General features: G+C 41.5%; 1 protein-coding gene and 1 long non-coding RNA gene across 4 annotated transcripts in view; one reads left to right on the top strand and one right to left on the bottom strand.

Annotated features, from left to right (window-relative positions):
- The window catches only part of FBXO25 (F-box protein 25), a 34443-nt gene extending 33824 nt beyond the window's left edge, over nucleotides 1-619 (bottom strand). For all 3 annotated transcript variants that reach the window (XM_076332866.1, XM_076332867.1, XM_076332868.1), the window contains exon 1: nucleotides 545-619. The gene's annotated coding sequence lies outside the window, so the exon portion shown is untranslated. The remainder of the gene's footprint in view (nucleotides 1-544) is intronic.
- Nucleotides 620-899: 280 nt separating this feature from the next.
- On the top strand, nucleotides 900-22773 carry LOC143157821 (uncharacterized). Its single transcript, XR_012994855.1, has 4 exons — nucleotides 900-1028; nucleotides 10923-11018; nucleotides 16476-16540; nucleotides 19374-22773. It is a non-coding gene; the product is annotated as an uncharacterized LOC143157821 (long non-coding RNA).
- Nucleotides 22774-24443: the final 1670 nt, after the last annotated feature.

Here is a 24443-nt window from a genome sequence, read left to right as displayed (position 1 = left end):
TTTTCTCTTGCCCACTCCTATTGTGACTGTTATTTCCCCATACAACTATTTTAGTGCATCCAGGCCATGCAGCTCTCAGTTCCCAACAGGCACAAACGCTCCTCCTCTCCAACTGAACTGCCTACCCTAGGCTTCTTCCCTCCAGCCTGCTGCTGTCCCAGCCCTTGCATCTCCCAGTTCTCCCATACTCATGCAGCCTATTGATATCCCAACACCCCACTCCTCCAGGCAGGCTCCAGACACCTCCCCCCAGCCCCCTCTATGCTGCACCTCATGCCTAGCCCCAGGCCCTTCCATCTGCCCATCCTGACCCTAACACCTTATCCCAAACTAGTCCAGCTCCACACGCCCCTAAGACCCAGTCCCAAGCCTCTCGAGCCTGCCCATTCTGTCCACACTCAGCCCCAAACCCCCGGGCCCGTGGGCCTCACACACACAGTCCCAACACCCTACCCCTCCCCGCCTCGTTTGTACACCCGGGCCGTCATCACCCGGGCCGTCATCACCCGGGCCCTCATCGCCCCGGCCACGCCGCCGCCCTCACCTCACGACAGCGGTAGCGCCGCTCCCCACAGCGCGCGACCGGCCCGACACCCCCTCGCGCGCTCGGCCCGGGCCGCGGGGCTATTGACGGAAGTAACATGAGGCTGCGCTCCCCCCGCCCCCCGCCCCGCTGATTGGCCGCCGGCCGCGGCGCTTGTTGCTACCCGGCAGCGCCCTTCTCCATTGGCGGAAGGGGGCGGTGGCGTCACCGGCAGGCGCGGGCCAGGCGCGTCACGTGAGGGGGGAGCGAAGCGCACGTGTCAATGTTTTGGTCGGCTGGGGGCGGGGCGTGTGGCGCGAGCGGGGCTGGGCAACGGCCGCCCGCGCGGCGGTGGGGCGGCGTGTCGGCGCTGCGCTCCCGGAGCCGCCCCCGGAGCCGCCGCCGCGGGCCTGGCGCTGACGGGGCTTTCTTACCGCCGGCGCAGACATCCGCGGGCAGTCTGGCAGTGTCGTGGTGCGGCCGGCCGGGGAGCGTTTCAGCCTCGGTAGGGCCCTCGGGGAAGAGCAGGTTGTGCTGCCTGCCCGTCCCTCGCTTCGGTTTCTAAACCCGTTGGCTGGTTTCGGCCGGATTCGAAGCAGAAGTGGTTGTCTCGGAGACACTCGGGTTCCCGCAGGGTGTGTGAAAATAGGCAGCTGGGGGAATACACCAGTTCGGGGCTGCCTTGGGGAGAGCAGGAGGAATGCGGGTGCCTGGGAGCGGCTGAGGAGCCTGGGTCAGTCAATACCTTGGCCAGCTGCGGTCCTTGTGTGCATCCTCCCTGGGCAGGCCACGTTTTCTTTTGGTGGCTTAGAGGTGGTGTATGAGGGTTGGAGCTACACTGGGCTTATTTTTGTAAAAGGAGAATTTGGGGGAAATGGGAAACAAGTCCGTAGGAAACCAAACTTATGGAGCTCCTTGTTTAATATTAAAGCTTTAAGTCATGTATATATGATTGTATGAACATTTCAGCTTTCACTTAAAAATTGGTAATTTCCCCCTGTATGAATGTGGAGAAAGATATACAAAGAGAAAGTCAAGGAGCTAAAGATAAAATTGGAAATGTGCTTTAAAACATTTAAATCGGTCTTAAATATTTTGTGCTGTAGAACAAGGGGTTGACCTTTAATTATTTGAATGCTTGGGATTGACACTACTGCAATTGCTGCAACTTGTCCCGATCTGGAAGCATTCCCTAATCCTTTTGCAGCTCTTTCCCATTTGAAACTGGAGGTTATGATCCTACAAAATAACCTCAGTGCTATAAGAGCACAGAATTCAGCGTAGGCTCAGATGTCTTAAAAGGGCTTCTTTTCTGTCTTTGGGCTTGAAAAAGTTGCATGAGTAGTTCTTTTTGACCCGACATTGATTGAATATGTTCTCGGTATGTCACTTTTAGTAATTAAACTACTGTCTTAGAGGTAGGATTCATCTCTTTTCATGAAGAGAGAAAAAAAAAAAAGACTATACCCTAGTCTTTTTCAAGACCCTGTAGTCCTGACATAAATACAGCCATGGCAAAGGTGCTGCCTTTGCAGGGTAAAAGGCTGTAGGCCACCCCGTCTGCCAGCCTGATTGTCACGTTGGAGAATACGGTGATTGAAAAGAGTTTCCCAGCCTCACATTGGAAAAGGATGTGAGTCAATATTGATGGTTTATGCTGGTCTGGAACTTCTTGTGGGGCAGCGTGCTCTGTTGTAATGGTTTTAGCCTTGCTAGCCCCCCTCTCTCACTTGCTCAACTTGTCTAGATTCTTGCTGACATCGCTGGCTGCTGTGGGCAGCCTTCAACCAAATGCAGCTAGCAAGACACCTGCAGTTATCCTCACATTCACTGGCCTGAATGATTCTGTCATAAATGTATGTCTCAACCACAGTACTCTGCCAGGAACGTGTAACACTCCTTGCCCAGTGCATGAAAGGGTCTTTCTTGCTCTTTTGGATCTAGAGCTAGAAAATTTCTTCATAATGTGGCAAAAATTCTTTTGTTTGTAGGTTCCTTCTATATTTCTCGCCACCTCTTGAGGTATCCTGTGGCATGTGGACATAAAACAAGTACACAGTTACCTCACAGCTCAGGTGGGTCTTTTAGGGTAGGTGGGATTTGACTAGTAGAGCATCATGAGCTAAACATCTAATCCAAAAGTGATGCAGTTCAGAAAACGTGATGTTTTCACGTTATCCGCAGACCAGTTATCCTCAGGGTACTCGGCCCCCCGAGCTGGAAGACGGGGATGGCGAGCAGGATGAACCCCCCGTAATCCAGGAGGAAGCAGTCAATGACCTGCTATGCCACCTGGACACTCACAAGTCTATGGGGCCGGATGGGATCCACCCGAGAGTGCTGAGGGAGCTGGCGGAGGTGCTCGCCAAGCCGCTCTCCATCATTTATCAGCGGTCCTGGTTAATGGGGGAGGTCCCGGAAGACTGGAGGCTTGCCAATGTGACGCCCATCCACAAGAAGGGCTGGAAGGAGGATCCGGGGAACTACAGGCCTGTCAGCCTGACCTCGGTGCCGGGGAAGATTATGGAGCGGCTCATCTTGAGGGTGCTCACAAGGCATGAGCGGGACAACCAGGGGATCCGGCCTAGCCAGCACGGGTTCATGAGAGGCAGGTCCTGCTTGACCAACCTGATCTCCTTCTATGACCAGGTGACCCGCCTAGTGGATGAGGGAAAGGCTGTGGATGTGGTCTACCTGGACTTCAGCAAGGCCTTTGACACTGTCTCCCACAGCATTCTCCTCGAGAAGCTGGCGGCTCACGGCTTAGACAGGTGTACTCTGCGCTGGGTCAAAAACTGGCTGGACGGCCGGGCCCAGAGAGTTGTGGTGAATGGAGTTACATCCAGTTGGCGGCCGGTCACGCGCGGTGTTCCCCAGGGCTCAGTACTGGGGCCGGTCTTGTTCAATATCTTTATCAATGATCTGGATGAGGGGATTGAGTGCACCCTCAGTAAGTTTGCAGACGACACCAAGTTGGGTGGGAGTGTTGATCTGCTCGAGGGTAGGAAGGCTCTGCAGAGGGACCTGGACAGGCTGGATGGATGGGCCCAGGCCAACTGTATGAGGTTCAACAAGGACAAGTGCCGGGTCCTGCACTTCGGCCACAACAACCCCATGCAGCGCTACAGGCTTGGGGAAGAGTGGCTGGAAAGCTGCCTGGCGGAAAAGGACCTGGGGGTGTTGGTTGACAGCCGGCTGAACATGAGCCGGCAGTGTGCCCAGGCGGCCAAGAAGGCCAATGGCATCCTGGCCTGTATCAGAAATAGTGTGGCCAGTAGGAGTAGGGAAGTGATCGTGCCCCTGTACTCGGCACTGGTGAGGCCGCACCTCGAATACTGTGTTCAGTTTTGGGCCCCTCACTACAAGAAGGACGTTGAGGTGCTGGAGCGTGTCCAGAGAAGGGCAACGAGGCTGGTGAGGGGTCTGGAGAAATGTCTTATGAGGAGCGGCTGAGGGAACTGGGACTGTTCAGCCTGGAGAAAAGGAGGCTGAGGGGAGACCTCATCGCTCTCTACAACTACCTGAAAGGAGGTTGTAGCGAGGTGGGTGTTGGTCTTTTCTCCGAAGTAACAAGTGATAGGACGAGAGGAAATGGCCTCAAGTTGCGGCAGGGGAGGTTTAGATTGGATGTAAGGAAAAATTTCTTTACTGAAAGAGTGGTGAAACATTGGAACAGGCTGCCCAGGGAAGTGGTGGAGTCCCCATCCCTGGAGGTTTTTAAAAGACGTGTAGATGAGGCACTTAGGGACATGGTTTAGTGGGCCTGGTGGTGTTGGGTTGACGGTTGGACTCGATGATCTTAGAGGTCTTTTCCAACCTCAATGATTCTATGATTCTATGATTCTATGTAGTACTCCTGTGTTTCCCTGAGGACTAGGCAGCACTAAAACACTGAGAGAGAGTGAGCTGGAGCTTACTTCTTGAAGTGCAGCCTTGTGGGAAGGACCCACATTGGAGCGGTTTGTGATGGACTGTGTCCTCTGAGAGGCACTCCACGCTGGAGCAGGGGAACAGCGTGAGGAGGAAGGAGTAGCAGAGACAAAGCGTTACGAACTGACCCCAACCCCTGTTCCCCATCCCCCTGCGGCACTCATGGAGGGGAGGAGGCAGCAGAAGAGTCAGGAGCGAAAGAGCGGAGTTGAGTCTGGGGAGAAGAGGGGGTTGGGGAGAAGGTCTTTTTACTTTTGTTTTTGTTTCTCATGATCCTATTTTAATAATCCACTATTTTTAATTCACAACAAATTAAATTAATCTTCCCCAAGTTGAGTCTGTTTTACCTGTGATGGTAATTGGTGAGTGCTCTCCCTATCCTTATCTGGACCCATGAGCTTTTTCACCTTATTTTCTCCCTCTGTCCTGCTGAGGAGAGGAAGTGAGAGAGTGGCTGGGTGGGCACCTGGCAGCCAACCAAGGTGAACCCACCACACTCCCTTAATTGGAAGCCCACCTGGTGGATGGTACCCTGAGTGAATACCTCACACCTTAGGAAGAATGCAATATGGAAGGAGGAAGCAGAGGAAGCAATGTGTTTCTTGTACCTTTTTTCTCTTTTATGGTATAGGTTCTAGAAGGGTGAGGACAAGTGTGCCTTCCCAGCTTGGGCAGTCACGCTTTCTGACTTGTGCTGCAAATTTAATACAGTCATTAGTAGCTGAGGTACATAAGTAACTGGGTTTTCCATGACAACTCTCTTTCCTGAATATTCACTGCCACTCATATCCAGCTATTGTAGTATTTTACCTGCTGGCTTCAGCGTATTTATATTAATTATACATTAGAGGGAGCTGCAACAATGTGATTTTTCTTTTCTTTAGTACAGAGCCACCTGGTATAAGACTTTGTGTATATGTGGTTTCATTCCAAATGTATAAACATCTTGTGCTAATTCAACAAGCAGATGTAAATTGATTATTGCCCATAGTTATGTTGAGCCATCCTCTCTTTTGCAAGTGTAATTTTAGCTCACTGTACTCCTAACAGAAGCCTTTTTACTATTTAGTATTTATGATTTCTGTCCCTCTGCCCTTTTTTTTTTTTTTAACTAAAGCTGATAAATTTTCAAACAAGCAAATCTAGAGATATTTCCCATGGAAAGAACAGTTGTTATCTTGAGAGTCCAAGTTCCTACCTATAAAAAAATTCATCTGGGGGGATTCAGGTTCTAAGACTGAGAAATTTATTTTAAAATATTTTTATGTGTAGTGCATATCTGTGTTAAAAATGTACAAAAAATACATTCTTTTTGGGGGATTTGAAGCAAAAATAGCATAATGGAATGTGGAAACTTTTAAGGCAATTCTAATCAACATTGAGCAATTCACACAATTCTTGAGAATTTTAATAATGTTTGACACTATTCTGCTTCAGACATTCTTCATAAAGTTCTGTGTGAATTTTTCTATTCTGGTGTCAACAGTCCTCATCTGGACCTTCTCTATTATGTTTTATTTAACACTGAAACAGTTTAAACCTTCGCAGTGGAAATTGAACAAACTGGTCTGCGGTGTGACTGTTACTGGTTTTGATTATTTCAGAGGAATGTAAAGTGAAGATTGCATTAAACCCGGATCATCTCCTGTTTGCAATTGGGATGGTTACCCTTGTTGATAGTAGGCCCATGTGAGTAGTACAGATGAGACACTCTAGATCATTGCCGTGTTAACATGAAATTAGGAGAGCTAAATAAAACGGCAAATTCGATCTTTCCTATAAAATTACTTAAATTATTATTTCTATTTAATAAGTCATAGCAAAAGTGAATTCTTTAAATGAGCTTGTGCTGATAGAAAGCCAAGCTATTTTGCTTTTAAATTATTTTGCTTGTAAGAGCTGAGACACATGATTGAAAGCAAAATAAATGGTGTTATTTAGGGTGGCTTAGGCCACCAGAAGGTGAAGCAATTTTTCATCAATATTCATATTTCCTGAACTGCCTGGTTTGGAAATACGCATCACTTCTTAGGATTCCCTTTCAATTTTTCCTAGAAATCATCTGAAAATTAGTGTTGTGGTAGATGCAAATGGCCTTCTTTCCCTTGGGAGAGTAATTTTCATTTTGCTGAGTAATGTCTATACATATATTAAAGAATAGAATAGTTACGCCAAATAATACCACAGCCTGATTCAGTTACTTAGCAACATTTAATGCTAACAAAAAGAAACAGGAAAGTGTTGCAGCAGCAATAAAACCGTTAGACAGCAGAAGGGAGCTCATGACAATAATGAAGACAGAAGTCACAGTATTTTATAGGTAAAACAAAACTGTAAAAGAACAGGTAATCCAAGCAGTTGTCATTTTTTCAAGGAGTCAGTTGCTTATAGTTTCATTTTTCAGGAAAGCTTCCAACCTGTAAAAAAAAGCAAAGCTCAGACAAAAGCCTCGTTGTCCTAAATATTACTTAATGTGTGATTCCCAGTGCATTACATAGTTCTTCAGAAGTTTCTTTTGTGGTTGGCATAATTTTTTTCTAAATCTTTATCATCAGTACTGCCAAAGCAAGAGGTAATGCTGCTGCTCTTCCTTCGTGACATTTATTACTCTCCCCAAATTACGAGAAGATAATATTTAAGTGTGTTAGGATAACTGTAGATGCATAAGAGAGCTTCCCCCTTCCTGGAGGCTTTCTGCTGGGGCTCAGGGCCGACTCAGAGGTGGTGCAGCCCAGGGCAGCCCCCTTCCCTCCGGGGACGGTGGAGAGAGGCTCCCGACAGCGCTGTGGGGAACCAGCCTGGCCTGGCCATGTAACCTGCTGGGCTGGGCCCCAACCTAGACCTGCAGACTGACTTCCCATCTTGACCTTGGACCTGCCTCACCACGTGCCTGATGATCTGGACGCTTGGTTGAAGCTGGCCACCATCTGTGAGCCTGCCCTCATCTGCTTGCCTCGTGCAGACAGGCCCTGGCTGGCGAGGCCCCGGCCTTGCCGGCCCCGGGATCCCTCTCGGCTCCCCAGTCCGCAGGGAGGTGATGTAATCGGACAAATTGCTCTCCGAAGACCGTGGGGAATGGAAAGCCTTTATGAAAAGAAACATCTTGTATGAGCTTTGTGAAAAAATGAATTCACAGATATACAGTAGGTTATTAACAATTACATTCAAAGATGTAATTATTTTCAGCAAAGATTCACAAATCAATGTTGGATGTAGAATTTTAATATGAAAGATGTTTTATTATATTATAATTCGCTGTTGAGTGTAAAAACAGGTTTATTTTGGTTGAAAGAAACACTACATAGTATAGGGCAAAGATTTTGAAAACTGGTAATTATTCTAGGGAAAAAAAATGGTTAACAGTTTGCTGGGAAATAACTTTAAGGGAGAAATAAAAGAAGTTTCAGTGTTGCAGTGAAAAACATGACTTTATAAACTCCAGAGAAACAATCTGAAAAACAGCATGTACCATATCTTGAGACAAATCTTAAATTGAAAGCACTGGAACACCAACAGAAATTGCACTGTTTGATCGATGACAGGTTGGATACTGCAACTAACTCATTCGCAGTGGGGGAAATGTGAGGTCAAAACTAAGTTTTGGAGAAGAAGTTTTCATTTTTCAAAAAATATGAGCTTGGCCTGCATAAGAGAGAGATAACTAAGAAAGGAAATTAACTAGTTTAGGAGTTTGCTGTATGAGGTGGAATTTCGTGGCAGTTCAAGCTATAGAAGTCGGTAAGAAATTATTTATAAAAGTGAGGTTCATTGCTTTTAAGCTAATGAAGGATGGCCAGAGATTTTCTAACCTTCTACTTGAAACCTTTAATCAGAAAAAAAACAATTTTTAGACGCAGACTTCCCGTATTGGTAAGTTACCAGCTGTTTCCACCATATTTGTATGCATCCATACAACCAATAAATTGTTTTAGATCAGTGGTTTCAAATATGTTCATAAGAGAAAGTGATCGCTGCAGCAAAAGCTAGGGATGTACAGCTCGAGGAGCAAATGGATCAAAACTGAAGACAATATTGTAATAATTAAAATAGATATAAAATTAATCTATAAATGAGGAGATACCTAACTGTTATAGGCGAGAGATTCTCTCTCCTTTTCCTCTCTCTTTCTCTCAGCTTTTCCCATAGGAAGAATTGGAACAAAGAAATCTAATTAATTTTAAAGAGAAGCTTAATCAGTATATGAAGGGGGCTATATGATGTAGTTGAATCTGACTGCAGGGAACTGAATGAAAATTACTAGAGGTACTGGGAAGGCTAAGAAGAGTATTAGACTATTAGTCTACTGTTCTACAAATTGATATGCGTTGGTGTTTACTCAAGGAGATGGCTAACAAACAGAACTGCTAGCTGCAAAGGGTAGGTTTCCAGAGGAAGACAGAGATAGAGAAAAATAGGGTTTTCCAGAGAAAGATAGCTAGAGAGTATTTAGAGAAATTAGATGTTCATCAGTTTGGCTGGACCTGATAAATTGGGTTAATTAGACAGTAAGCAATCTTAAAAATACTAGCAGTTACACAGAAAACATATGGAGGATTGGAGAAGTACGGCAGAACTGCAAAAGGGCACATACAGTGTCTGTCTAAAAAAAAAAAAAAGAAAAAATGGAAATAAGAAATTATAATTTGTAAATTTAACTTCTGGTGGAAAAATCCGGAACTAACATGATCTCTTTAGTGAGCTGGAATACAGAATAGAGTGTATGCATGGTAAATTGGTAGGTGGTAGGAAACTGGCAGGATCTCTAAGAATGCGGAAAGATACGCTAAGAATTAAAAATGACCTTGGAGAAGTGGTCTGGAAAACAGAATGAAATTCCCTGCAGATGTTCTTTTATACATCTACTCATAATTAAAGCGTCTGTCCATAGTATGCTTCTATCCCATCTAGCTATGCCTGTATTATAACTGTTTAATGGAATTTCATAAAACCAAAAACTAAATTACTAGTGCTATCAGTAACTGTCTTTATCTCAACAGCAGAAGCTGTATCTGATATAACAGTAACATTATTTGGATAAACCTAAACATTCAGGAAATAATAGAAAAGAAAGCATTCTGATGAAAAAAAATACTGAACTGAACTTAGCTTTTGCTTACACAGGTGAAGCACCCTTAAATAATAGTTGTGTTAGTCAATTTATGTTGTCTTGCTTATGGTAGTGTGAGAACAGAATCAGGCTCTCTGATTTATCAAAAGTTTTAATGGAAGCCAACAAACACATTTTAATCTAAGTGTTTCATCTACATGAGATGCAGAATCCTAACTTACAGTAATTCAAGGTAAAAATAAATGTGTTCTTGGTTTACACGTACACTCGGTTATTGCACTTCAGCTCACTGGTGTCAAAGAAGTGTCGTTCTGGCTTCCTAAATGTCCTGTTTCATGTTTGCTTTCTGAAGTGAACTGCAGATGCATAGCAGGGAAAGAGAAAAGGTCTTGTACAACAAGAAATCTGATTGAAGACCCTTAAAGCCAGCATGTCTTTCCACTGACATAGCAGACTCCAGAGTAATTTCTAAAACAAGCTAACCAATTTCTTACTTCAACTACTTTGATACTATACCTATGTTATTTTTCAGAACTGGAAAAGCTTCCACTCTTACTGGAAAATTTTCTCTGGTAAATTTTTGAATGTTGAACTGAATGGCTTAATTTCTTGAGGTTTTGGTAGTTTTCAGTTTCCATGTCTTATGTTCTTGCAATTTTGACAATGTAAAGGAGGGAAGAAGGCTAGAATGAGGTAGGAGCACAAGGAAGAAGGGGAGATGCTGAAATAAAAACAATTATTTCCGTAAAGGTAGATAGCAGAATTAGGGTTTTAGGATAATCACATGGTGAACACTGGAGCATTGTAAATTCTGCTGGCGTGTGTGTCTGCTTCTGTGGGATGCAGGCTTTGCCCTGATGCTCATTTTTTATTACAAATGTAGTTAGTACCATGGGTTATGTTTATTACCTCATTCTAAGATTGAAAACAAGAACAAAATTGTGTGACTTTTTGACAAGAAGTGATGTTTTAGCGGCTTTGGGGCAATGAGTCATCATAGACATTTGGGTATCAGATTGGTTTTTAATGGCTACTTTCTCTGAGATGTGTTATGGCTGCCATTAATAGTGACAGATAAATGGATAGATACAGTTTATGCTTTCATCCCTTTCAGGTGTCCTGTAACGACTTTGAAACCTCGCATTTTCACTCTCTCCTTTCTCAGGAGGTTCTGAGTTATGGTGGCTTTCTCTTCAAAGCCATTGTTCATTCTTGAGCTCAGGCTGCTCATGGCTTTGGTCAGAGGGAGTCACTGTCATATTTGAAATGCACCACCTCCTCACAGCAGCTGGAAATCAGTGGTTTTATCTAGTCTTTGTGCACATATAAGCCTGCCTATTAGGCTTTTTTTGAGAAATAAATTATGGTTATAAATAACATAATGTTGTTTGTTTTTAATAGAGTAATTTGCAGTGCTGCTGAAGGAGAGTGGCACCAAGGGATTATCAATCTGACCCAGAGATGAAACAGCAAGCAAGCTGACAAAGCTTTTAGTTGGTAAGGTATGATGGGGTTCAGAATAATTTTATCCTTTCTTGGAAAGATACGAAGATAAGTGATTCTAATGAATGAAACCAAAACCTGAAGGTTGACTATTATGAAGGTTGCTCTATAATATATGCTCTATATATTATATATTTACAGCTAGTTTAACTACTCAAAAGTCTACCAGAGATTAGTACACGATCAGTAATTCTATACCTCATCATCAGTAGTCCTCATGATTAGTAATCCTGTGTGATCTGTGGTTGTAGAGTTCCCTTTGGAAGCACTAAACAGAGGAAGTCTTAAAAAGTAATATATTTTGTGAAATAGGAGCACAATATACTTTTATGGTCCTTATTCATAGTCTTGATCACCATGTAATTGCAATCCCTAAATTCACATTTCCTACTGAAGAATCTGAAATGCTAGCTTTTTATTGTTATTGTGAGTTTGTCCAACAAAGCTTTATGGGTTGAACTTCCTGCTTTCGGTTATTTGTTCTTTGCTTACTGTATTAATATGAACACCACTTTGTATGACAGCTTTCCTTAAGTGCCATCCAAGCCCCAAGGGAGTCAAGGAGGATTTTGACCTTTATTTCACAGGAAATGAATCAGGCTTGTTTATACAGAAGAAAAGCAACTGCATATATGCAACTACAGTTCTAAACTTTATAGTTGAATTCAGTGCCAGTCTAGTACTAAAAACGGTCATGAAAGATCCGGGCAAATTTCAAGTTTGTTTTCTTGGTAGTTTTATTTTTTTCTTTTTTTGCCTCGTAAGAAGGAAGAAACAAAAGCTGCATTTTATTCAGATGCATAGCTCTTGGGACTATTCTGCTACGCAGAGCAGGACTCCTTGGCAGACCATTTATCCAGTTCTCAGCAAGGTTTAGAACTATTGATTCTGAGTGTACATTTCTTCACATGTTTATTGGAAATTTTGATTATGATTTTATAGATATCTTAAATATAAAATCTATGGAAATGGATAGGAATTTTTAGGAAACAGTTAAAGGCCTTGTGCGTAGCAAAATTCTTTTTCCTGGCGCATTTTGATAGAAAAAGGAGGATTATAATTAAACTGAACATAGTCATTTTCAGAAGCACATAGGGCTGGAAGACGTAGATTTCATTCATTCATTATTTGAACACAAACAACATGCAGAGAATTAAATTATTTTTAAAACCTGTTAAGATAAAACTGACTCATTAACACCAATATTAGACTAGAGAAACAGCAGGAAGTGAGCAATGTGCCTTTCAAGTTGGAAATTTATGCTAGCAAATACCAATAAACAATGTGAATAGTCTTGCTGATAGCACTGGGAATGCTATTTAGACTGACATTGCATAGCTAGGTGTACAATTATCCCACCATCTAGAGGCAAGAATCACTTGCATATTTTTCTCCTGCAAGCATCCTAGTTAAATGAACATAACATTTACTGCAGCAATGATTGCCTGTCTGTTCCCAAAGGATAAATAAATGGCTTTAAAACTCTGAGAATGGAACAGGAACCACATTTCCTTGATTCTCATTTTTTTCTTCCCTTTCTTCTGCTTCTTTCTTCCTACCTTGACTTTCTAGGTTTCAGACAGTGTACGTCTCACACTGCTCCTCAGTAAAAAACAAAGGACTTGCACACACACAGCAGACAGCTGTGTGCTGGTGGCCTATCTCCTTTCAGTTGGTTTCTGGGTTCTGTGGAGGTTTTTGTTCTTCCCATTTCTGACCTGAGAAAAAGGCTGCCCTGGACCAATATTGTCTCTCCAGACTGTGGTCTTTCTCTGCTCTTTTGGAGATACGGTGTTTAGCATCTAGATCATCCTGTGTGCCCTTTGAGAAAACAAAATGGTACCCAATGACTGCATCCACACTGTCATATTAAACAGCTGGGCATTTAGGGCAAAATGGCATTCTTTTACATCTGACGTAACATAACAGGCATCTTGGATCTCTCTGATGTATGCCACTAGTATCCCCCAAAGGAAACTTTGGGTGTGTACAGTGCTTAAAACATCCTGCAAGGCGCATCACCTGCTGTGTGGATCTGGCACTCTGCAGGCTTTGGATGTTCCTCCTAAGGATCCTTCATAGAAAAAAACCAGAATGCAGGCTGACTGTGAGGGCAGTATGTAAATCAGAAAGATGTGCTGTCTCTAATGGTCTATATGTAATTGTTTCACTTTCCCAAAACTGAAGGATTCATATAATGGGGGAGATCAGCAGTCATTCCTAATCACTAGCAGTAGGTCTTTGGGATGAACTGGAATTTGGAGCACTCTATAGAGTGCAGTAAAGATGTAGCCAATTTGTTTAAAGATATAGCTGACTTGGTTAAAGGTGGCCCAGTCAGATCCTTTATATTTTATAATTGTTATAAAGGTCTGGTTCTGTGATGCCACCAGTTGTGAAAAATACTGAAACGAATTTTGCCTAGGTAACAGCAGCAGGATTGCACCCCATGGAATTCTGTTCTATGGGATCTTCATCACATTTAAATCAATACGCTTAACAGAACGTATTTATGATTGTACTAATAATTAATTGTTGCTGTTAACCGCTACCCTTATATTAATTCTTCAACTTTGGGAGGATGCAGAAGTTACCTATTGATCATTAGAGTTAGCACATCATTCTGATTTACCTGTCTGAAAGATATTACAATTTGTTGTTGCTAAATTAAAAACAGTTAATTGCTTTCCTGTATTCATTTATATTAAGGAGATAATTTCCTGATTAAATTTGCTGGCAGTTCTAAAATGTAAATGCATGCCATGTACTATTTTTGTGTCTCTATTTTATAGCATAGTTATATTTTATCCATTTAATTAAATAAAAAATATGAACAAAGAAGTAATTTATAACTTAGATACTTGATCTTTCAGCTCCAGAGTTGGGATCTGTACAAATTGTATTTGGCATAGTAGAGGTAGGAGGGTCAGGGGAAAAGTGTTTTTTCAATCCTTAAAGCTGTGCTAGGTTGAGGTTCTATAGTGACAGATGAAGTTTCATCTGGCTATAACTACCATTTTGGATGCTTATTCCTTTGGTAGTCACTTGCATGCTTGTTATATGATACTACCTGTGTTAGGGAGTGTTAATCCCATGACAGTAACTGGAATTAAGTCGTGCTGTAGAGATTACATCTTTGAGATGAACTGGGCTCAGTAACTTCAGTCAGAATTTGGCAGGGTGAAGACTGGCCCCAAGATGCTGTTGTGTAAGAAGTTAAGTAGGAGCTGCATCATCTCTTGAATACAGGCTATGTTATTCCATAACGTTATGGTTCTGTCACACTGGAAAAGCTATTTGCCAAAATATCTGCTCCCAGAATCAGTGGAACCCCCACGTTATGGAGCCCAATGCTTGTGGATGTGGATACAAGATTTAGGCTATGTACTTTTAAAAAAGCTCCCATTTATTTCTCAGCGCAGCCTCAGTCACATCTCACGGCTCTTGCAGCAACTGCACATCTAGAACATCCAGCTCCTAGTACTTTTCATCTGATCGCAGAAGGTAAATTGGCACTGACAACACCATCTTAAGTCCAGTGCCTTTCCCATGAGGATGCTGAAGGCAGTTTCCACCCATAATTTTGCCCTAACTGATGAGTCAACGTGGCTAGCAATGTGGCATGATTTTCACGGGACCTGGTTCAAAGCCTTGTACTTGGCATGTTCTGGTCTTGCAGTCTTCTTCGGTGCCAATGGAGTTGAACTGCCTGGACATTTGCTCGTAACACGAATCCAGAAGTTGGCAGAATCTTCCTGTGGGTGAAGAAGGAGGAATGAGACAGGTGACAGAGCGCTCTGTATGGTTTTTATCCTCCTTACCTAAGACCAGTGCATCCTTATCCTCACCTTTTATTGTATCCTAGCGGATATAAATGTGGTAGAAAGAGAGGCAGCACGTTAATTGTAGACATAAAGAGATAAAGACAGGATTTTTCAAATAAGTCTGTGCCAGTCTGGAGAATTTATTTTATTTTCGTGTTAGAAAAGTTACTGAATTAAAACCAATCTGAAATTATTTACCGTTACTTGAGGTCATCCACTTAATTTAATGCAGTACCAGCCACTGATCTGATTTTTTTTTTAAATTTTATGTAGTATGTAGATGCTTTGAGCATAAAGTCCATCAAGAGATAGATGTTAGCACAAACTTCACAGCTTCCAACACTGCAAGAATGTAATGGGCCCCGCAAACTGGCAGTCCAGGTGGTGGGAGGAATAGCCTGATGAATTCTAGTGGCGGCAGCAGCTCAGTGGCTGTAAAGCACTGAGTTCAGAGGATGAAAATGCATTAGGCAAGTGCTATATACTTTCACTAATCTATCACGGCACAACCTATCATGCATCTCCTTTTCCTTGGATGAAATAGCCTTCTAGCAACATCAGCACAAATATTTGGAAGAAGATAGAGAAACATATGGCTTGCAGTACTTCACTGACAAATTGCTTCAGCAGAAAGCATGCCTTTTCATTTACCTTCCCAGCCAATGCTTAGAGTTAATCACAGCAACTAAGTGCCGCTGCTGTGCCATATGGAAGCAGAGCTAACTGTGTTAACAGAAATTTAAACACGTGTGGGGAGAGTCATAGGAATTATGAGACCTGGGAGTGTACATTTAATCGTCAGACAGGAACACTTGACAGAAAAGAGAGGAAAAAGTGGCACATTTCTTGAATCTTACTCTTTCCAAGACACCCTCTCTTTTGGCTTAAGCTTTCACCTCATATGCTCCCTCATATATCACTGTGCTCCATAAGTTTTAGCTACTTGATAGAGTAGGCAGCAGTAACACTGCAGTCCTGATCTCACTGAAATCAGTGGCAAGACTAGAGTGAGCCAAAATTTCTCTTTTAATGTAGATTCAATTCTATGAAAAATGTTGGCTTAAAAAAAAAAAAACAAAACCAAAAACCTTTCTGCTGTCTTTCTAAATATTACAGGAAAATGCCACAACTGGATCCCTCTTCTGCAGTTACTTGCCATTAGGATGAATTATTGGGTTGTATTGTGCTTTGGGGTTCCAGGTCTGAAGGGATTGTCTTGGCAGCTTTGCTGTATCTTCACTTTAATCAATTATGTAATCAAATTGTCCTTCCTCCTCCAGTGTTCTGTAGACCTCTCTTGAAATTATTAGAAAAGATTTAGAGGATACTAGATGCCTTCAGTGAGCACATAACTCAAAAATCTCATTACCACTCAGAGGAATATTCAGAACAGGCCTATTTAAATTACAGGCTCAAGTCCAAATTTGGACAGTTAGTAAATTCTTTCCAGACCTCATGAGAATGAGTTAAGGTAGGATTAATCTCATCTGACTTTAGCCATCTCTAGTTTAGATATCTCTACCTGAGCTTGCTACCTGATGCTGTCTATATACTTGGGGCAGGGAGGGGGGAATAGGCAGTTTTAAGGCACATCAGTAATTTGACCTGTTTTACGCTTCTGCTTTAGGATGAGTTTAATTGTTCCCTGAGAGTGCCTGTGTCTTTCCAATGACTGGAGAGGGAGCCTAAAAGGTAAATGTCTACATTGTAAATATGTCTCGTTAGGTGAGATTCACTCCTTCTGTGATCACCCTTGATTTTCCTGCAGGACATCCCATATGCCTCCCAGCTCCTGGGGAACAATTTCAGTTTCTGCCATAGTTCCCAACTGTACCATGACTAGGTGGCCCAACAGAATTGAAACCAAAGCACTGATTCCTACTAGCTGACCTTGGAGAAGTTATGCAGTAGACTTGGTAGAAGCTGGGTGGCCTTTACCACAAATGGTCGATAAGGTGAAAAGAATGGATACAGAAGAGAATCAAACTAATTTAAAGATTAGTGGAGACATACAAATACGTGCTTAACCTCATAAAAATGGAAAATAGAACTTTAAATACACCGCTGTTTTTTTGACACTAGATGGCAACAGTATACATTAGAAATAGTGGATTCTCAACCAGTAAAAATAAACATTATTCAAGGAATTGAATGAAGGAGAATCACAGAGATTATTTTTTAGAATAGATTTTGCATGAAATTAGAAAAAAATAAAGCATGTTTAGAGTACCATATGTTTCTGCTATCAAGATATAGAACGTAGACAATCTGATCTAAATCTACTAGAAAAGCTTATAGCTATGCCCTCCCATGAAAGAATATTTATTAGAGGTTCCTCAGTCTAAACAAAGGCTAAATGCAGCTTTTACTGACTGGATGATTACAGAGGGTCTGAAGGTCAAAGGCTCCACGCCGTTGCTCCTCAACTTCAAAACAAATCCATGTATGCGTAGAGCTTGAGAGCAGTTTTACAATGATCAAATACATTTGTAGAATTTACAGATCAAATTTTCATTTCTATCTCTGCAACATACTAGTAGACACTATGTTGTATGACTCATCTAATTAAAAAAAAAAAGACTGAAAGACTGCAGAGAGATGAAATTGTAGCATTGGTTCAAGGAGAAGAGATCACAGCTGCACTTCTTCTTTCACAATGGTCTAAACCTTTTGGTTTGGTCGGTGTCATTAGCCAGTGCAGAGGAACAGAAGGATGTGAATTTCTGATGCTGGCAGTTCCTTTTCCTTTCCTGATGCACTTGAGATACCATGTTGGGGCAGTAGCATGGATATATCTGTAAAGGACTTCCCAGCCACTCAGGGAAACTTCCCTAATCCTCACTGCTCATTGGTTTAGGATAATTTTTCTGAATACATCTTTCTCACTGTGGTGATTTTTAGGATAAAGTTCTCCATCCCAGCCAGACCCAGTACACTCTCATTTGAACTTGCCAGGTTCCCAATGGTGTCATTTATGGAGCATCCTATAACTGTCAATGTCCCATGAGTGCTAATGAGTCATTAGTTCTGTGGTACCATAATGCGATTTCTGCAGTAAATGGGAACATTGGACCTTTAAAGAATAGAAGAATGGACTATTTAAGGATTAACAAAATGTGGAGTAAAATTCCTAGACTATTCACAAATATATCCTTTTAATATTGCTACCATTTTGAAAGAAAAAAATCTCATTTCTTTTGTAGAATATTCTTCTGGGCTATGGAGCTATCCTTTTAATATTGCTACTATTTTGAAAGAAAAAAAGATCCTATTTCTTTTGTAGAATATTATTCTGGGCTATGAATGATTTTCCTGTAAAACAAAGTGGGCATTGACTGAATTAGCAGGCTGCAGAGTTTTCTGCAGGACTAAAACCACAGCAGTGCTCATGGCTTCACAATAAAAGACTATAAAGAGATCTTTTGGGGGGACAGGGTGAGAATTACCTGCTTTCTTGGTATAAAATCATACAGTAGAGTAGAGATTTGGAATGTAGGCACGGAAGCCATCTTCCCAACTGCAAGAGCTGCATCTATATTGTCTTTTAAGTGGACTCTTCCTTCCACCTTCAAGCAGCAGCTCACTAAGCATCCACATTATCTATATTCAGGTCTGCTATGGCCAGATAATGTGTGTATCCAGGATTCAGGTTCCGAGCTTGCCAGTACGTATTTCCGTGGAGAGAAATTCTGTAGTATCAAGCACAGGCAAATTTTTAACCCAGTCTCAAAGGTTCACAATCCACACGATAACTTTCAGTTCTCATGTGACTTTGAGGTGAGGTATGTCCTAAGGGAAATATTTTTGGAGGAGAGAAACAATGACCTTTCTTTACTGTTGGGTGAATATGGTAACTTCATATTTCACAGATGTGGAGTATGAGGCAGAAAGATTAAGTGAACTGCTCAAGGCTATAAAGAAATTTTGTATCGGAGCCCAGATCAGAAGGGAGGAACTGCTGACTCCCAATGCTATGCGAAGATACCGCTCTGTTAAAATAGGCCTATGAATCATCCTAAAAGCCAACAGTAATGCTTTATGAGTCTCAGCACTGCAAATGCTATTAGTACTGTTGAGAAGGAAGGGACTTCCTTATGAATGTGCAGCAATAATCATTCTTAACTCTTATAAGCATTTATTAATATTCAAAGCATTCACAATCTAAATCCAGCAAAACACGTGGTGTGTCAACCCTGCCTTCCCAGGACTGTCCTTGGATTTGCTTTTATCTAAAAAAATCCTATTATTATTATTATTATTATTATTATTATTATTATTATTATTATTAATGTAGTTTATGTATTATGTAGTTTTCAAAGCCTGTAAAAATGACTTTGCAGTCATGTCTGCTTCCTGACACTGCCTTACTTTTCCAGCCTTAGGAGGTATTTATAAGATATTGTAAGCTTCTTCGTGGCAACAGTGCACAGAGAGAGAAAAAAAAATCCTAATGTGAGCCTTTGTATTTCAGGACATATCTCCAATTCTGAATGATAATATCTGCTTATTTTCTGTCCTCTTTCAGATATGAACAATTTTATTGTCCCTGTCTGGTGAATAATGTGTCTGCATATGAGACAGATTCTGTGCACTCGCCTTTCCTGACACAGCCAGCAAGAGCAGAAGACAGCTCAAATGATCCTTTTACTAGGGGAAGGAAGAGAATCTAGGATGTCTGGGAATAGCAGGAAGACTCTCCTGGGCACTGCAAAGCTATGTTCTAGAAACTCTGTGTTTCTACAGAAGGAGATTTTCAGGTTGAACAAGAGCAGACCTGTTGAATACATGTCTACATGAGCTACCCTCTTCTTTGGTGTAGGCAGTACATTAACTCAGGCTAGTACATCTCAAAGGACAAAGATTCAACAAAAACATGCCTGACATAAAACACATGCAAATCCCTCAGAAGTCAGTGGGATTTTAGCATATACTAATGTCCATGCCTTATTTGAAGCCTTTAGTTGCATAGCAGTATGAGGCATTTTATTGTTGCTCTACAACTTGCAGAGAATATTCCAGTTCCCAAACCTTGCAGGATATAACTGGCTTCCAAGTCTGTGTTGGGACCTAAGGACTTGGACTATAATATTTATGGTGAAACAAAATATTTTGGCAGTATCACAGGTATTTTTTTACACATCTGACTAAAGCTTACAATGTGATGATTTGAAAGTAAAACAGAGGTAAAACCAAGTATCTCATGCTTGAACTGTTGAAGTATGTTAAGGCACAAGGAGATTAAGACACTGTCTTAATGTCAAATTGTGTAATTAGATATATCGTGGAACCAAATATACTGCAGTGCATCAGAGAACCAATCCTGGAGGTTAAACTCCAAACTGAGGAGGTAGGAGATAAAGAGCATTTGTGTTGTGGAAGTTTTGCTGGTGTTCCTCAAAGGGCTCTTTCTATGGACAGATTCAACTGGTTCATAATAGAGAGTTTGCCATTGAGAGTGCAGGTCTGTGCAGAGGGGACAAAACGCAACATCTGCTCTCAAGCTGTACCACTGTTGCCCCTTGCAGGATAAAAAGTGCTGAAGAGCATCTGCTTCCAATGTATATTTGAAACTGAACAATTTCACTTACGCTCTAATTGCTTCTGAGGACAGCTATAAAGTAATTCTCAGCTGGACAGCCCGTGAAACTCCTTTTCCTTCAGTTCCTCTCTCATCGGTTAAGATCAGCTGGATCACCTTGGTTAACAGTACCTAAAACATGAATTTGGAGTCAAAAGGCACGCTTCTCTAGATCACCGCTGCAGCGAGTCAGGAGTAACTCCACTTAATGGTGGTGTGTGAGGAGGAAGCAGGCCAGAAATGTCATGGAGGAGGTTCTCTCAGCAATCAAACTCACCTGGCTGAGGTGATGATTTTTGCTGAGTTTCAGAAAATAGTGTCACTTATTCTACCGAATAACTTGGTCTTCTGTCTCCCTCTGAACATGATAAGCTTCTTGGCAATTCTAGATTAGAAGGCAAATTTCCAATGTGTATGGGATGTGATGGAAGCCCTTTGCCTTCTGGTAATCGCCAAGTAATCAATAGTCCCCAGAAGTCAAGATCAGAGAGCACAGGTGGGCTTGGAGAGGTATCAGTGTCTGGCATAGCATAGAAAGGGCGCTAAGTCCGTGGTGTCATCTGTTATTTTCTCTCAGCCATAAAGTGAATTACTGCTATAAAGGTGCAAGGCCTTGAAGAATCAGGCCTGAAGTTGTATAGGTTATGGAGGACATTTGCAAACTTGAGTGTGAAATGAACTAAAGTAACTTGAAGAGAGAAACAATATAATATGTTGCACACAGCCTCACTCACAAGTAAGCATTAAACATGAAAGAGATCTAGTAAGATGTCATCCAGATTCAGTGAACTCTGAAATGACGCTGTTAATTGTTGTGGTGTCTGATGTCTCAGACAAATGTCCCGCCATGTTCTCTCATCTGGAAACAAAAATGACTTTTCTGTGGTGTTAGTAGGTTTTCACTTGACTTGCAGACATGAGCTCATGCAGATACTTAGCAAGAAAATCTGCACAGGCTTGTTTATGTACAAATACCGTAGCTCATTAGCTTGATGTCCTCAGAAAATAACTTTTAATTAATTGTGATTTTTTTAAAATCATAAATGTAATCCCAGATTTTTCATTAAAATTAAATGCTGCATCCCAGGTCTACTTTTACAACAGAGAGATATATAATACTGTTTTTCCTTAATCAATTATTTGATTTAGCCACCTGCATAACTAGCCTCTTTGAAGCTATCACTGTTCACATTTATCATATATACAATGTCCTATTTTCTTCTTCATTTAGCTGTTCTCATTGATTGTCCTTGGTTAAGGTACTTAAACTTCTGTGGGCCACCATTGCATGGCTTGATCTAGCATAGGTATTCTGCTTTAAAGCTGCCTTTTTTCTGTGCTTTCTTAGTAATGTCACTTCCCATATGCATTATGAAATCTGTCCATAAACATGTTAGCATAAGGGAATGTAAGTATCAAGCATTTTATACCATTTAGGAATCGTCATTAAAAGGTTTTAATTCTAATTATAAAAGAAAACCAAACCCACATTTCTCTAAAGTAATATTAGCCATCTTTTTCAGTAACTTTGTTTTGTGGCTGCTGCAAGTCACCTCAGACTGTTATTAACAACTCCCAGCGACCACATTGTTTACATCCATACAGCCCATTGAGAAGAAACCAGAGTCTTGTAGATAGTGCTGGTGATTGTGCAAGTCTGATCCTGCTGTCATTCAGATGAATCAGACAACAGTGCAGCTCCAGTAGCCACTTGTTCAGGTTTTAGGTGTGAGTACTGTCCAACCCAGAAGTGATAAGGTAGCCCAGAAATTAACAATTAATGAGACCCTCAAAATGAGAGGATGGCTGTTGTGCCAGTGAAGAGGAATGGCTGATAAAAAGTGTGGTCCTAAATAATTTTACTTGTGAAATAATCCATGCCCTTTTCTGAAAGTGCTGAAATACTAGTTCAAGAGACTGCTTTGGAGTCTAATTCAGGTAACTTTATCCTGGATATGTAAACTGTTGCCCATTTTGAGTAGTATGATATTATTTCATGACTCAGACTGACTCGAGCTGTTACTGTTAATCAAATGCCAGAGGCAATTCCAGAAAGCCTTTATATCTGTAGTGAAGAATGATGGATAGTTTGTAAAATGTTTAGGCATCCTTCACAGAGAAAACTGCTGTTTAGGTGTGTGATATTTTTATTATGGTAGGTTGGTACAGTTTGTGTATTAAGAACAGCAACAGGGAAATTACAATGCTTAAACAATGTTAAAATCTGCTATCCTGTTATTACCATGTCTAAACACCAAATGTTTCAGAAGGAGATTTAATCAAGTACTTAACACAAATATAGCTTTACTGTCATTTCATGGAATAAATCCTTCTAATTATACTGGTATTGAACTACAAATGCGGAATCAGTGTAAATCATACACGGCTCTTCAGATGATATTGTCATAGGAAGGCAGACTTCAAACTATTTTACTTACACAAATTCAGATATGTTTCCTTTTTTTAATACCTGAATGAAATAGCAATAATGAATTACTTGATCCCAGAGTGCTTCAATTAAAAGTTATAAAACTCATATGGCAACTTCATGAAGAGAATATGAAACTGCCATTTGAAAAAGGCCGCCAAAGAAGAAGTAACTTAGGGCAGGATGATCAGTACTTGCATCTCTGCCTGTTATTACAGATGTATCATACTTCCATGATCAGATGCTATTCTCAGTTGTTCATAATGTTGGTACTTACACCCATCACAGCTGAAACTTGGAGACCATGAGGCTAAATACAGCCAGGGCACTTGATTGCCTCACTGCTAATTGTTAGTCTGCATCCCGGCAAAATTTTGTCCCATGCAGACCAGCAGCCTCCCAGCTGATGCCTGGGCATAGTTTGGCCAGCGCAAGCCAGGGAGACGGTCAGGCTGTGGCCATTCTGTTTTGGGACGTAAGAAAATGTAGCGGTATGCCTGCAAGCCATATTGTGATACTTGGCTACGCGGTGCTACAGAACCATCTCCGGAGTATTTTATTTACTAATACAGCCATAGCATAAGCGGCAGGTGTCAGCCTCCTCCTAATTTTTGTTTGTTTGGAAATTTTCAGTGAAGACAAAGAATTTTTTTACTAAGAATAAAGTAAAAGACAAATACAGTTGTCTTCTCAAGGTAAAACATACTGACAGCCTTTTTTTTCTGTTCAGGTATAAAGTTCTCATGCCTTTGAGGCAGGTCTTCCAAATTGGTTGGCTTGGGATGGGACAAAGGGGCATTTAGCACTTTTGTCAAGCCTCCAGCTCTTAAGAAAGACAGAAAACAAGAACATAGTGATGTCTATAAAATACTTAGCTAAGAGGGAGCCTGGCATCACACAGGAACTCTGTGGAAGAAACAAAGACAGGAAGCAATTGCTGGAAGGCTGGAAGCAAAATGGGTGAGCAAAAGATTCAGTTGCCTTAGGCTTGAGATCAGTTTTTTTGTTCCAGAAGTACCTTGCCTCATTCACTAGAGACCTTCTTATTCCCTCGGGAAATGAGACTGCTACAGATAAGACCCTCCTTCAGTATTCTGCCTTGATTTGATCCTCAGCACAGCTTGGGAAGAACTGTATGTGGTATGTAATTAAACATTGTACTAAAGCAGGCATACAAGAGAGGTCAATAATGTTATCCACACGATGTGGAAACAGATAGTCACTTTGTTCTTGTTACTCTAGGCAACATTTGCTATGGCTAGCACTCTTTCCCATGAGAGTCCCAGCACTAAAGTAGCTTGATTTTTGCAGGATTTTTATCATACACTCTGGATTGCTCTGATGCTCAATCTATGGTTTCATCTTGGTGCACCCAAGCTGTTCCATTAAGGAAAAATCCTAAATCTCCCTTAAAAGAAGCTTTACTCCCTTCCTTGCTCTCTCAGCCTCAGATATGTCACAAAAACATGGGGGCATGGTTTTTTCGTGCTATTTGCACTGCTGAACTATTGCTTACTGTAACTGTCAGCATGTAGTAGAGTATTTTCAGAGCATTTTTCTAAATCTCCTTGTGATTCGATTCAAACAGA

Source organism: Aptenodytes patagonicus, chromosome 3, assembly GCF_965638725.1.
Source record: "Aptenodytes patagonicus chromosome 3, bAptPat1.pri.cur, whole genome shotgun sequence".
Classification (NCBI taxonomy): Eukaryota; Metazoa; Chordata; class Aves; order Sphenisciformes; family Spheniscidae; genus Aptenodytes; species Aptenodytes patagonicus.
Note: the sequence above shows the minus strand (reverse complement) of the source record. Positions and strands in the feature narration are given on the sequence as shown.